A 14,629-nucleotide genomic window follows, 5' to 3' on the forward strand; every position below is an offset into this window, starting at 1 on the left:
GGGTGGTTAGCTTTGATATTTTGTTGAATGGAATTGGTTAATGTACTTGCAGTTGATGCTATGGAATTTAACTAATGGTGTTAACTGGATGGAGTGGATTATGCTGAATTGGATTCCTTGTCAAACTTCCTTGTCTGTTAATCCAGTTTGTCTGGTGTGAGTTGAAGGTGTCATTTTTTTGTTTTTGTTAAACAGACATCACTTGTGGTAATTATCAATGATAAATGTGATCGTGTTTTTTAATTTAAGAATTTGACATGATTAAAGTCAAGTCAATCACATTGCTGTGGCTCTGGCATCACAGTGAAGCCGATACAGTAAGGACAGCAGATTTCCTTCCCTATCGGATATTATTGAACCAGAATTTCAAAATGACAATCCAGCAGATTTGTGGTCACCATTACTGAAACTGTTTTAACATTTTTTTCCAGATTTATTTATTATCTGATTTTAATTTCCCAGCTGCTGTGGTGGATTTAAACTCATGTTTTTGGATCATTAGTGCAGGCCACTGGATTACTCGGCCAGTTATATAACCATTATGTTCCCTATTTAATGCTGAAGGTATAAACATAATTTGCTTACAAGAGCAACATTTTGTGTTGATGCATTGCAGAATTTGCAACTCCTAAAGGGAGGAGATGCAACATTTGAGGTTAGACAGAGTAGAAGAAGAGATGGTTATATTACCATAATCATTTCTCCTCTTACCCCTTGCCCATTCATGCCACGGTCACAATGACAATTTATTCCATGAGGATGCAATGAGTTATTTATTCTGCAATCTCCAACCTTGGCATGGATTGTTTTTGAAGAATTTTTATATTTACCTAGTTCTTAGAGTTCTTTTCCTTGCTGACACTGTGCTGGTTACTGAGAAGTGTGCAGTTTGATTTACTGTAAAGGTAGCTATCCTGCTTTGTACAATGTAGTGTAAGGATAACTAGCAAATTCAGGTACCCCTTTGTTACCTGTGTATAGAAATATAATTTGTATGTCATATGCATATAATGCTGTAAAAGAAAACCTAAATACTGTGGATGCTGGCGATCTGAAATTAAAAACAGAAAATGTTGGAAACATTCAGGTTCGGCAGCATCTGTGGAGAAAGGAATAGTTAGCATTTCAGGCAGATTGTTCCACATGACAGCATGATACACCATTTTACCGTGCCTGTTTAGTGGTACAGTTGTACCATTGTTGTTAAAAAGCATGATGAAACTATGAGATAGTTGCCTATAAGGTTACTTTTTCTCTTGCTAATTAAGTTAAAACTAGCCATATTCCTATGTAGGAAAATTAGAGAAAGTCTTATGGTTCTAAAGTCTTCTAATTTATAGGTCTGACTTCTGTGCTTGTCAACCTTACTAGGTATAACAGGTTAGCAAGGGAGTGGACAGAAAAGTATGCAATGCTCTAGGGTAAGGTGTTTGCAGCTTTTGAAGCCCAATGCAAGATTCTCTTAATACTAAATATTTCTGCATGCTGGCTTATGGAGTGATCAGAGATGAACTAACTCATACATCGCATGTTTGTTTGGTTGGAAGGTAGAAAAGGAGGAGCAAGGATTGACGGGCCTATTGTCAATTGATAATTTTATCACTATATGTGGATTTCCAGGTGTCTGACCTTTTAGGCAGTGCTCCACAGCAATACTAGAGTGTAAAATTGCTGGTGTCCTGTGATCCTGGTGTTCTAGTAACTCAATTAAATATTTTAATAATTAGGTTTAAATTCTCAGATTTATAATGTTCAGCATGGTGATTATTGGTGGAATCCCTGTAGTACATTTATTGGGTTGCCGCTTCTGCACGTGCATTTTATTTTATACCATTAGCATTGTGGAACTGCAGTGTACCTTAACAAGCAACATTTATTTGAAGTCTAATTTGACAATTAAGCATCCTTAATGCTATCCTTAAAGTTATTCCACGAGATTTCTTGTTGAGGTATTGTAGTTCACGTGGTGTGAAGACACTGACAGTGCTGTTCGGTATGGAGTGCCAGGCATTTGACTCTGTAGAAAAGAGGACGATTGGAAGAATTGAAGAATGGGAGTAAACTCTTGTTGGAAAGATGCTGAAGGCATTTGATGAATAGTTGCCTCTGGAGTCAAATACGTAATTGGCTGAAAATATGAGTGCTTGTTGATGGAGTAATATTGGCATATCTTGTTCTCCACGCTAAAATATTAGTATGGCTTAAACATTGGATAACATCTAACAATGAGATGAATTGCAGGTTAACTACAGATCTATTAGTTATGGCCAAATTCTTGGAATCCATGATTTAAGAAAAAAGTGAACATTTATAAATGCAGTTAATTAAAATTATCCACAAGGACATTTTGAAGATCAGTCATATTTGACCATTTCGAAGGAGTTTTTTGAGATGTGGATAGATGAATGAAATACAGTAGATGTACTTTCAGATATTTCATTAGGCTTCTTGAAGCATATATGAGGGAATATAGCAGTTTGGCTAGTTGACATAAATCAGTGTAAATGGGTGTTAGGATTGGAGTTGTTTTACTCTGGGCTCAGTCCACTTTTGACCTTGCTTTTTATGATTTGTCTTGGATAGAGGGAATGGGATCTCAAAGCTGCTGACACAAGTAGATTATTTTCTTATCGTTCATGGGATGTTGATGAGGCTAGTGCGTATTGCCCAACCTTAATTGCCCTTGAGAGATAGAACATAGAAAAGCTACAGCACAAACAGGCCCTTTGGCCCACAAGTTGCGCCGAACATGTCCCTACCTACTGGGCTTACCTATAACCCTCTATCTTACTAACTTCCATGAACTTATCCAAAAGTCTCTCAAAAGACCCTATCGAATCCGCCTCTACCGGCAGCCGATTCCACGAGATTTCTTGTTGAGGTATTGTAGTTCATGTGGTGTGAATACACTGACAGTGCTGTTTTCGGTATGGAGTGCCAGGCATTTGACTCTGTAGAAAAGAGGACGATTGTAAGAATTGAAGAATGGGAGTAAACTCTTGTTGGAAAGATGCTGAAGGCATTTGATGAATAGTTGCCTCTGGAGTCAAATACGTAATTGGCTGAAAATATGAGTGCTGGTTGATGGTCATAGGCCCAACAGTATGTTGTGTTTTGTACATAGAGATGGTGCACATTATTTTTAAAGGGCCCAAAGTGGGTTTCACCAGGGTTAAAGGGATGGCATGCCTTAGTTGGAGGAAAGATTTGTGATGTTAGAAATATTTCCACTGGGACAGAGAAACCTAAAATGAGATTTGATTTTTACATTGAAGTGTCTGTAGAAAGACTATTCCTTGAGATTATGGAGTTAGTTATGATTTAAAATTCTCACTAAAACTAATTATAAAATGTAATATGGCAATAAGTACTGTAACATATAAATCTAAGAATGGTTTGGAGAAAGTGATTCGCCAAGTAAAAATGCACCAGAACAGCAACTGAATGTCTTGAGTCAGGGAGATGGGCGACACAATGTCAATGTGCATGTATAAATGTTTGGTCTTGTTTACTAGCGTCGTAAAGTCCAAACCAATGTTGTAAATTCGAAACAGGATGTCAATTTATAAATGTTTTGTCATTCGATATAACTCCAGCTTTGTAAAGTCGAGGACTGCCTGTACATAATAAATAAAATACATAAGTTGAATTTATGTATCAAAAAGAAATTAAAATTGACCCAGCTCTGGGTCATGCTTTTGATATATTTTTGTATTATTTTAATTAAGTCACCCTTAAAACAAACGAAAGATTCGTACAATTAAGACATTTTTTCAGCTATTGGTTCCCGTGATAAAATCTTTCAGTACAACATTGACTATATTAAAAACAATAATAGTCTCAACCATAAAACCTGTTTGTTGCACCAAGCATGATATCTATAACCAAGGTGTAGCTACACCATGCCACTAGGTTTTATTTTAAAGAGCATAATGTTCTTCATTAAAATAATAATTCAGAGCCGTAAAATACAGCAAAGTGAATAGATTTTTATTCCCAAAATAAAATCACAATTCGTACTTTTTGACTGAATTTTTGAAGGCTTTTTTTCAAGTTGACATATTCCCAACTGGGTAAGTTTGGAAGACACAAATGAGATTTGAAGAGCTAAATGGTGGTTGCAGAAGATCAAAATTGAGAGAGAGGCTGAAACGATTAATATATATATTAGAAATTAAAACTGAAACAAGAAATGAGTGGTGATTTGAAATGGGATAGTGTGTATGGGCTCTAGTTTGGCAATTCCATTTGTACAAGTAATATGAATGACCAAGTTGATCTGTTTTGTTCACTTTTACTGTCCTGCCTATGTATAATACCATTTGTGAAATTAATTAGGATTTTCTCTGATTCATGTTCAAAGATGTGCGGGTTAGGTTGATTGGCCAGGTTAAAAATTGCCCCTTAGAGTCCTGGGATGCGTAGGTTAGAGGGATTAGCGGGTAAATATGTGGGGGTAGGGCCTGGGTGGGAGTGTGGTCGGTGCAGACTCGGTGGGCCGAATGGCCTCCTTCTGCACTGTAGGGTTTCTATGATTCTATGTTGAATCAAAGAGTGAAGTAAATTACTCACTAGTCAGCTCAGTCTAGGTTCTGGTTATATGGATATTCCAGAGATAGTTGTAAAGTACATGTCTGGACCATGATGCTAGCTGCTGTTTTAGCATTTTCTGTGAAATGCTGGTGTATTTTTTAGTATTGTGGGAGGGTATGTGTCAGTCTTTATTGCAACTTGTAATTGTAACTCTTTTTTATGCGATTTACTTTGCATGAATTGGTTCAAAAATATTGCAGTTTGATACACATTGTGTGAAAAATATGAGAGTGGAATAACTAGTGTAGAACTGCAGTTATGTAGTTTTGCCCTTCTTGACCTGTCTGCAACCTTTGACATGATTGACCAAATCATCCTCCTCAATCCTTTCCACTTTTGCCCAGCTGGTTGGGGCTGCTCACCATGTTCCATTCTTATCTATCTTAGTCATATTGAGTATCAATTGTAATACCGTCTCTTCCTGCTCCCACACCATTACCTCTGGTTGTCCCCAGGGATCTTTCATTTGCTCTCTCCATTTTCTCACCTACTTGCTGCACCTTGTGATATCATCTGAAAGCATTCTGTTCGTTTTCACACCTACACCCAGCTCCACCTCACTAATGCCTCTCTCAACCCCTCCACTGCTGAATTATCAGACTGCTCATCTGACATCCAGTACTGAGTGAGCAGAAATTTCCTCCAATGAAATATTGGGAAGACTGAAACTATTGTCTTCAGCCTCCAGTCTCCCTGACAATGATCTGAGAGTAAACCAGTCTATTTGCACCCTTAATCCTGAGATGTGCTCCTGGCCACCTTTGCAGCATCACCATGAGTGCTGAATTCCACATCTGTAACATTGTCTAACTTTTTGCCATTGTTTCAGTACATCTGCTGAAACCCTCATACATGCCTTTGTTATCTCTGAACTTGAGAATTCTATTATGTCCTCCCACGTTCTACCCTCTGTGAACTTGAATTGGTCCAAAACGCTGCCCTGTGTTAACTTGCACCAAATCCTGTTCCCCTATCATGCTTGTGTTTGCTGATCCACATTGGCTCATAGACCAGGATCATCTTGATTTTAAAGTTCTTATATTTGCTTTCAAATTCCTCCATGACTTCACCCCCATTTCTAATCTCCTTCAGCCCCTCAAACCTCTTGATACCTGTGCTCATCTAATTCTGATTTCTTGACCGTCCTTAATTTTAATTCCTCCATCATTGATTGTTGCCCCTTCAGCGGCCAAAACTCTGGAATTCCTTCCATACACCTACTGCTTCTTTACCATTAATTCCTCCTCAAAACGTACCTCTGACCAAGCTTTTGGATATTTGGCTGTGTAACTTTTTTGCTTTATAATGCTCCTGTGATACACTTTGGGATATTTTATTGCATTAAAGGTGTGTATGATTAAATTGTTGAAATGTAGGAGAGAACCGGAAGCTGCTAATTTTTGGGTGTGCAATGTCAGGAAGGTGGCGAGACAGCATTCATACACTTCTTCCCTCACCTTACTGAAAATATTACATTTTGATGAGTTCACAAATCAGCCATCTGACTAAGGGGCAATTATGATGATGCAAAAGTGGAAATTGCTGCACAGATGTCAAAGTGCCAATGTAATGGTGCTTTAGGTAGTGCCAGGCCTGCAGATTGGGAGAGAGAAAGTTAGAAAATCGAGTCCTGGGCAAGAATAAATTGCGACATGAAAGAGGATTGCAGAGGATTGTGTGTTTTATGCTTAAGGGGAATGAGCCAGAATTTTAGGAACTTTAATAGTCAGAGTTCTCAAAATTGAGACAGATTTCCAGAGATTGATTTGGAATTTGGAGCTGCAAAGGGTTACCCATTTTTTAAATATTCCTTTAATGAAGAACCTCATAGGATCCATGAACAAAATTGGATACGTTTTATAGAGTTATAGAGAGGGGAAAATGAGAGATTTGAATGAAAATGGAATCTTGCTTCTTGGAGGAGGATTAGCAATGGAACAGTTTTAGAATTGGAAGTGAAGCTAGTTTATGGGTAGTCTTACATAATCATCACCTGTTAGCATGTACTGAGACGTGAGCTGCAGGCTATTAATGGAGCATTAGTGCTTCTGTTCGTAAATGGCTCTAATCGTCTATTGCTCTTCTCTCAGTTTGCAATTCTGGGCTTTCTCTAAACTCCACGTTTTTGGGAGACGGAAATATGGTGCTTTTTGAATCCTCTCCCTTGTTCTGTCAGAATGTGCACCATGGTCTCATCGGTAACAGAGCAAGAGAATATATTCTGCTGCCCCTAATCTTCACCCTGCTTTTAAGTGTGATTTCATTGTTAACAGTAGATAGTTAAATCTCGCATCTCAGTTGTACCTCCATTTTGGTGCTAAAATCTATTGCCTTGATCAATGCACTTGTGTTCATGTCTAATGCCAGAAAAGGTTTTTGCGGTTTGGTGTGTACAATATCTGTTCCATATAAATTGATCAAAAGGTAAAATCATATCTCTTTCTCTCTCTACTTGCAGGTATAACAGAATAGCCCGGGAATGGACTCAGAAATATGCAATGTGATACCTTGGAATTCAAATATCGTACATTATAGCTGGAATAAACTTTAAATTACTGATTTTTGGTTTTCTATTTGGCTGCCCCCATATAAGACCACATCCTTCATTCCACCATCCACATGCTCTTGAGAAAACAATTTAGTACTTCCTGCTTCGACAAGACCAGCTCTCTGAATTTCTAATGTAGTTTCATCAATCATCTGAAACTCTGACCTTTATAAATGGAGCATGTGTTAAGTGGCCAATACCGTCATAATAACTTGGTTATGAGACTAAACGCATTCCTCGTTGCTGTAAGTGGTGATTTTGGATGAATCAGCAGTTAAACTCTATCGTTAAAGGATTGCTGCGTTATTGGACAGCATTTTTCATTTTTTTCAGATCAAATGGCATTTGAGTTTATTTACTTTATGCTCATAACTTTGTTATCAATGGTGGATTGGTACAGGATGTTATAATGTTGGCATTAATTAAAATATCCGCTGTATTTTATGCATGTGTTAATAAAAGGAATGACTTGAGGTTTTTGTTGGTTTTGCGCAGAATGGAAATGGAAGTTACTGTCTCCCTACCTTCCCAAATGGACTAGCTCAGATCATTTTTGTAAATTTCATTTATAGTACTGCTTTTTAAAAATAATTACAGCTATTAGTTAATCTGTTTTCCAGGACACTTTTACATGGCACTGAATTATGATTCAAATCTGTTGGTTAACTGGTCAACTAATAGCTCATATTCATTGGGTTTTTCTTTTTAATAAAGTTGCTTAAACCATTTTTTGAGCAGCCTGAATGAATGCAGTACAATTTGCTTTCTTTTAGTCGTTTCAACATAGCTGTATGTCTTTAGTGTGCAGCACTTGTAAAATTATTTGTAAAAAAAATGGGCGGAGCCTCAGACTGTTTGTGATGTGCAAATTGAAATATTTTGCCAAACAATTCTAACTAGTGGTTTTAACTGTCTTAATGCTGCACTTGGAATACACTGTTCAACATAATGTTCCTCCTTAATGTACGATCACTGATGTTTAAATTTTACACTAAACAGTAACTCCAGAAATTAATTGACAGATTTAAGTTTACAAAGCTTTGATAGCGGGAGTGCAGTTTGTATTGTTTAAACAATGAGTAGCCCACATGCTGCTGTTGCTGCATGTGAACCATTTTATTTCCCTGCTCAAAGTTATATTATGCGATTGTCTCTAGTTTCAACAATGCAAATGTCCTTTCTTGCGAGACCAGTTTTTAACCTGCTAAATGGAACTCAGTGGAATCCAGGAGTTGCAACAGGAAATGTGAATTTCTCCCCCAGCAACGCACCACTTTGCATTGAGTTTTTGCAGTATAAGATGTCTCAGTTTAATTGGGTAAGAGAGGAGGAGCAATTACTTACCATTAATTATGCTTCATTTTTAACTCTTCAAAGTGTGGATATTTTTGATACAATAACTCGTTAGTCTTGAACTGTTATTAAACCTGTGTAAATCTGAAGATGCAGTAATTAAAATGTTACTGAAATTAAGATGCAGCAAGGGTTTTCAGACTATATTAGCAAACTTGAATTTTAACTTTAATTTGGGACATTTTAAATGTTTAATTTTAAAACTTAACTGAGGCTAAAACCCGCTCGACTGGTTTGATCTTGGCAGTTACAGTGCTTATGGCTGATTGTAAACTTTGTCAATAGTACTTGCTCTTAACTTAATAATGACTGAATAATTGTGGCTATTTTAACTTCTGGGGAAACTGCAAGCACTGGAATGAATTTGGAGAAGGTGGCATGGTAGTTTAATGGTTTGTACTGTAGCTAGGGCCAATTCACTTGATATTGCACAACATCCGACAACAAACCTGGAGGTTTTTATGCTTGGCAGCTGAGTAGTTTGCTGTTCTAGTATTTTGCATAATGTCCCAGAAATTGAATTTTCCTGGCAACAAATCACTGCAATAAATCACTTCCCCTAACCATGGCTTCCCAGGATAAATAGCGCACCTTGCTAAATTTCATTTACTTCAAATGTGATATCTTTCTGCACTCTACACCTTTCTTTGTGTTCGTATTGAGTTTCTCTTTTGGTTGTTCGTTCCCTTTAAGTTAAGAGGCAGTGGCCCAGTGGTATTGTCATTGGACAAGTAGTCCAAAGACTCAGAGCAAGATCTGGGATCGCGGGTTCAAATCTCGCCAAAGCAGATGGTGAAATTTGAATTCAATATAAATCTGGAATTAAAAGTCCAATAATAACCACGAAACCATTGTCAATAGTCATAAAAATCCATCTGGTTCGCTAATGTCCTTTAGGGAAGGAAATCTGCCATCCATACCTGGTCTGGCCCACATGTGACTACAGCAATGTGGTTGACTCTCATAAAATGTTTTCTGAAATCAAGGGCAGATCGGGACAAGCAATAAATGCTGACCGTCAGCGATGCTCATGTCCTGTAAAATGAATTTTTAAAAAATAATCTTTCTGCCTCCCAGCCTCACCAACTGTGCTATATGATTAAATTAGCAGGGATGGACTTAACTGGTACTTTGAAAGCTGTATGCTGGGGAGTTAAGAGTACTGCAAATTTTATTTTAAAGAATGATGTGTTGGATTTGGGTGTGTTTGGTGAGCAGTAGTTATGTATCTTACATCTGGTAGTGCCACCAAATACAAATCCAATAGAATTGAGAGATACATTGTTCAAAAAATCAGCAACACACTCTAGGTTTCAGTATTTAATTGGCGCTCAATTCTTTCAGCTTACGTGATCTTCTGCCTTATTGTATAGTTTATTCCTGCATTTTACCCATGTTTATATGTGCACTGCACAGCTTTCTCTGGGGACCATGTTTAAGCCTAAGTAAGTGATATTGGTCAGGCAGTGCATTGATTGCCACATTGGCTGTAGTTATTTCAGAGATATTTACAATGACCTGCTGGGAATTGGGAGTGTGGAAAAGGGTGATATCCACTGCTTCATACCTCAAAATAACTGGTCAGCTCTGTTTGCCGAACAAGAGCCTATTCAGAGAAAGCTATGAAAAGCATTGATGAAAAACCTGATATGACCCATCCCATGTTATTTCAACTCAGAACTTGATAGGATCTTGGAGTGGATGTTTTTGAAACAGGTTAATTTTGGATTGATTGGGTGTCCATCCTGGTGGAGAGTACCAAGTTCATGTACAGCACCGGGACACCTGCAGCAGCAGTTGTAATGTTCATTGAGTGATCATGCTTGCACAGTGGTTGCTGGTCTGCTTTAATCCAAACCTGAATAATATAGCATTCGACATGCAACAATTGTAGATGTTTAAAGAGAGCTACCTTTCCTTTTGCTGCATGGAAGGGCAAATTATAGTTGTTGACACCACCCCAGAGGATTTGGTGGAGAAAAGATTCTGGCAGCCTTTAATATGGCTGACATGCTGATGATTAAAAGTGTGAGCTGAAATAACAGTGGGTCTGATATGTAATGATGTGGAGATGCCGGCGTTGGACTGGGGTAAGCACAGTAAGAAGTCTCACAACACCAGGTTAAAGTCCAACTAAAGTTGGGAAGTTGGGTGCATTTGAAGCTAAGGAATATGTGGACAGATGTTAACAGACTTGTAGGTGTGTCATTTGCAGAACAAGTCAGAAAATATTCCTACCACGCTGAGTCAAGTTGCAGTAGTGGAAAGACCAACCTGGCTCAAAATCATGGATAAAATAGTATTGTGATGGAATGTACAAAGAAATAAGTCAAGCTTGATCAAGTACCAGAAGGAGAAAAAGTACAATTAACCATCAGCAATTAAGATTCGGCCAGCAATTAAACAAGTCAACATGAAGGAACCTATTTATTTTATGGTTTTTGGATTTGTGTTTTCAAAGGTTTGTATTGGAATGTACATCAAACAGTGAAATAATTTCTTAACAGGTCATGAATTTGTCGTTGTTCCACCTCTCGGGTGAGAACTGAATTCATGGGACATGATGCAGCAGGCTGCACCAAACTAAGACTTCAATTTATTCTGGCTTTTGTTGAGTGTTAATAATTGTCGTCATTGTTTAAAGGTTGGGGCTAGAATGTGTAACCTTTTTTCATTGTCTCATATCAGATTGTCTGATATCCAACCTAAGACTAGTCACAATTTCTGACGATCAGACATTACGAACAAAGCTATCATCTTTGGTCCTTGCTCATGGTCTTGGACTGCACTAGATTGTTGGCAATCTTGGTGACCTGCTGACCATCTGACCCCTTGACCTAAACATCACAAAGACTGCCAACCACATCCTTAGTATTGGTTGTCTCTGCCATGCCTTAGCTCGTCCGTGCTGTTCATATCTTCAAGCATTTGTAGCAAACCATATTCAACCTATTGTGTTCTCCTGGCCAAACAATCCAAATGCTGCTGCCTGTATCCTAATTCGTGCAAGTCATATTTACCTTTCTCCTCTGTGCCGATCTATACTAGCTACTGGTACAACAATGCCTCTATTAAAATTGTTGTGTGCTCAAATGCTTTCCATGACTTCATCCCTCCTTATCTCAACCTCCTCAGCTCCACAGTTCTCTGGAAGCTACATTCGCCTTGTGCACCCCCACTACTTTAACCCTATCATGGACAGCTGTGTCTTTGTCGAGGCCCTAACCGTTAAAATTCCCTCCCTAAACCTCTCTGAACATTTTAAAATTATCCTTTTGACTGAATCTCAAATCTTTTGACAATTTTGATGCACCTTTGGACATTTTACTATGAAAATGCTCTGGAGTTGGGTGTAATTTTTGTGTTTAAAATTTTTTTTATTCACCCGTGGGACATGGGTGTTGCTGGCTGGCCAACATTTATTGCCCATTCCTAGTTGTACTTGAGAATGTGGTGGCAGGTTGCTGCCTTGAAATGCTGATACAACTGAGTGTCTTGCTAGGCCATTTCAGAGGGAAGCTGAGAGTCAACCACATTGCTGTGGTTCTGGAGTCACATGTAGGCCAGATCAGGTAAGGATGGCAGATTTCCTTCTCTAAGGACATTAGTGGACCAGATGGATTTTTCTGACAATTGACAATGGTTTCATGGTCATCAGTAGATACTTAATTCCAGATATTTTTTTATTGAATTCAAATTCCACCAGCTGCCATGGTGGGATTCGAATCCAGGTCCCCAGAACATTAACTGAGTTTCTCGATTAATTATCTCCCAATAATACCACAAGGACATTGCAACCACTTAATAAAATATAACATTGAAACTTAAATGACAGCTGAAGAAGCCTTGGCAAAACAATAAATGAATCTGCTGCTCTGACAATCTGCTGTAACTGGTGAAGTATAAGGAATTAGACTGGGACCCAGCCTCTTTCTCCCCCCCCCCCCCCCCCCCCCCCCCCCCCCCCCCGACCCCAACAAAAAAGACATTTCCACTGGGTAGCCTGGTAGTAATATTCAAATTCAGAAAGATAAAATTAGAAACAATCAAATGTGAACAATTTTTTAAACTGCTTTCAGCCACAGTTTCCCTTTTCAAGGAGATCCCAGCTAGGCAAGTAAACATGCTGGTGCTGAAAACCTATTGTCCTTCAAGTGCAATTTTGGTAGAAACCAAGCTAGGTCATAGTATGTTAAAAGATTACACACACACATCTGAGATGGCATCAGCATTGTGCCTATGTCAGCTGTTGGAAAGAGCTATATAATTAGTCCCACCTGCTCTCCTACAAATGTTTTCTTTTTCAAGTATCTGCCCAATTTTTGTTTTCAGAGTTGCTATTGAATCAGAAGTGAATTTATAAAAAAAAAAGTTTTGTTTCTTTTCAAATATTTTTGATTTGTCTTGACTGATTTTGAACACCTTTCTACTTTCAGCTGTGTGTCATACGAATACAAACTGATTGTGATACCAGTTGATTTTTCACCACAAACTATCAGAAAAAGATTGTCAATTTGTAGATTAAAAGTTTTTTTTCATTCAGGGGATGTCGGTGTCGCTGATTAGGCCAATGTTTATTGCCTATCTTTAACTGCCCTTGAGAAGGTGGTGCTAAGCTGCCTTTTTGAAACTGTTACAGTCCATGAGGTGTAGGTACACTCAGTGCTGTTGGGAAGGGTATTCCAGGATGGGGCGGTACGGTAGCACAGTGGTTAGCACTGCTGCTTCACAGCTCCAGGGACCTGGGTTCGAATCCCAGCTCGGGTCGCTGTCTGTGTGGAGTTTTCTCCGTGTCTGAGTGGGTTTCCTCCGGGTGCTCCGGTTTCCTCCCACAGTCCAAAGATGTGCGGGCTAGGTTGATTGGCCATTCTAAATTGCCCCTTGGTGTTCTGGGATGCATAGGTTAGAGGGGTTAGTGGGTGGATATGTGGATAGGGCCTGGGTGGGATTGTGGTTGGCGCAGACTCGATGGGCCGAATGGCCTCTTTCTGCACTGTCGGATTCTATGATTTTGACCCAGTGACAATGAAGGAACAGCCGATATATTTCCAAGTAAGGATGGTGAGTGACTTGGAAGTCAAGTGGGCTGTTTTGTCCTGGATGGTGTCGGGCTTCTTGTGTTGAGGCAGCTGCACTCTTATTGTAAGAATCATAATGAAGAGTAGGATTAGGCAATTTCACCCCTTGAACCTCCTCTGCCATTTAATCTGATCGTGGCTGATCTAACCTCGGCCTCGACTCCACTTTCCTGCTTGTTCACCATTGCCCTTCAAATCCTTGCTAATTAAAAATCTGCCCACCTCTTTAAATTTACACTAGGTAGTGAATTCCACAGACTGACGACCCTTTGAAAGAAGTATTTTTTCCTCATCTCTGCTTCAAATCTGCCACCTCTTATCCTAAAACTATGACCTCTTGTTCTAGATTGCCCGACAAGTGGAAACATCCTTTCCACGCCTACTTTGTCAATCCCCCTTATCATCTCCTCTCATTCTTCTAAACTCTGAGTATAGGCCTAAACAGCCCAATGAGTCTTCATAAGCCAAACCCCTCATCTCTGGAATCAATCGAGTGAACCGCCTCCAATGCAGCTACATCCCCCTTCAAGGGGACCAAAACTACACAATATTCTTAAGAGTGGTCTCACTAATGCTGTGTACAGTAGCAGCAACACAACTTATTTTATATTTCTTTAGCAATAAATGCCAAGATTGCATTTGCAGGAAGCCAAGCAAGTGTGGAGTATTCCAACACACTCTTGTGCCTTGTAGATGCTGGAAAGACCTGGGGGATTCAGGGGGTGGGTTACTCAGTGCAGAATTCCTAGCCTCTGACCTGCTCTTGTAGCCAGAGTATTTGTATGATGGTCCAGTTTCTGGCCAATGGTCACCCCCAGAATGTTGATAGTGGAGGATTCAGTGATGGTAATGTTATGGGGTGATGGTAAGATTCTCTCTTGTTGGAGATGGTCATTGCCTGGCACTTGTGTGGCACAAATGTGACTTGCCACTTGTCAGCTCAAGCCTGGATATTGTCTAGATCTTGCTGCATTTGGACATGGACTGTTTCAGTAACTGCGTAATGAATGGTGCTGAACATTATGCAATCATCAGCAAACATCCACTTCTAACCTTA

The 14,629-nt window shown here is 39.1% G+C and overlaps 1 long non-coding RNA gene across 1 annotated transcript; it reads left to right on the plus strand.

Moving 5' to 3' along the window:
• The first annotated feature begins 355 nt into the window (after positions 1-355).
• LOC144490710 (uncharacterized) lies at positions 356-7,893 on the plus strand. The gene is made up of 2 exons (XR_013497323.1): positions 356-1,421; positions 7,052-7,893. It is a non-coding gene; the product is annotated as an uncharacterized LOC144490710 (long non-coding RNA).
• The last annotated feature ends 6,736 nt before the right edge of the window (positions 7,894-14,629 follow it).

The sequence above is a fragment of the Mustelus asterias genome, unplaced genomic scaffold (genome assembly GCF_964213995.1).
Source record: "Mustelus asterias unplaced genomic scaffold, sMusAst1.hap1.1 HAP1_SCAFFOLD_3658, whole genome shotgun sequence".
NCBI lineage: Eukaryota > Metazoa > Chordata > Chondrichthyes > Carcharhiniformes > Triakidae > Mustelus > Mustelus asterias.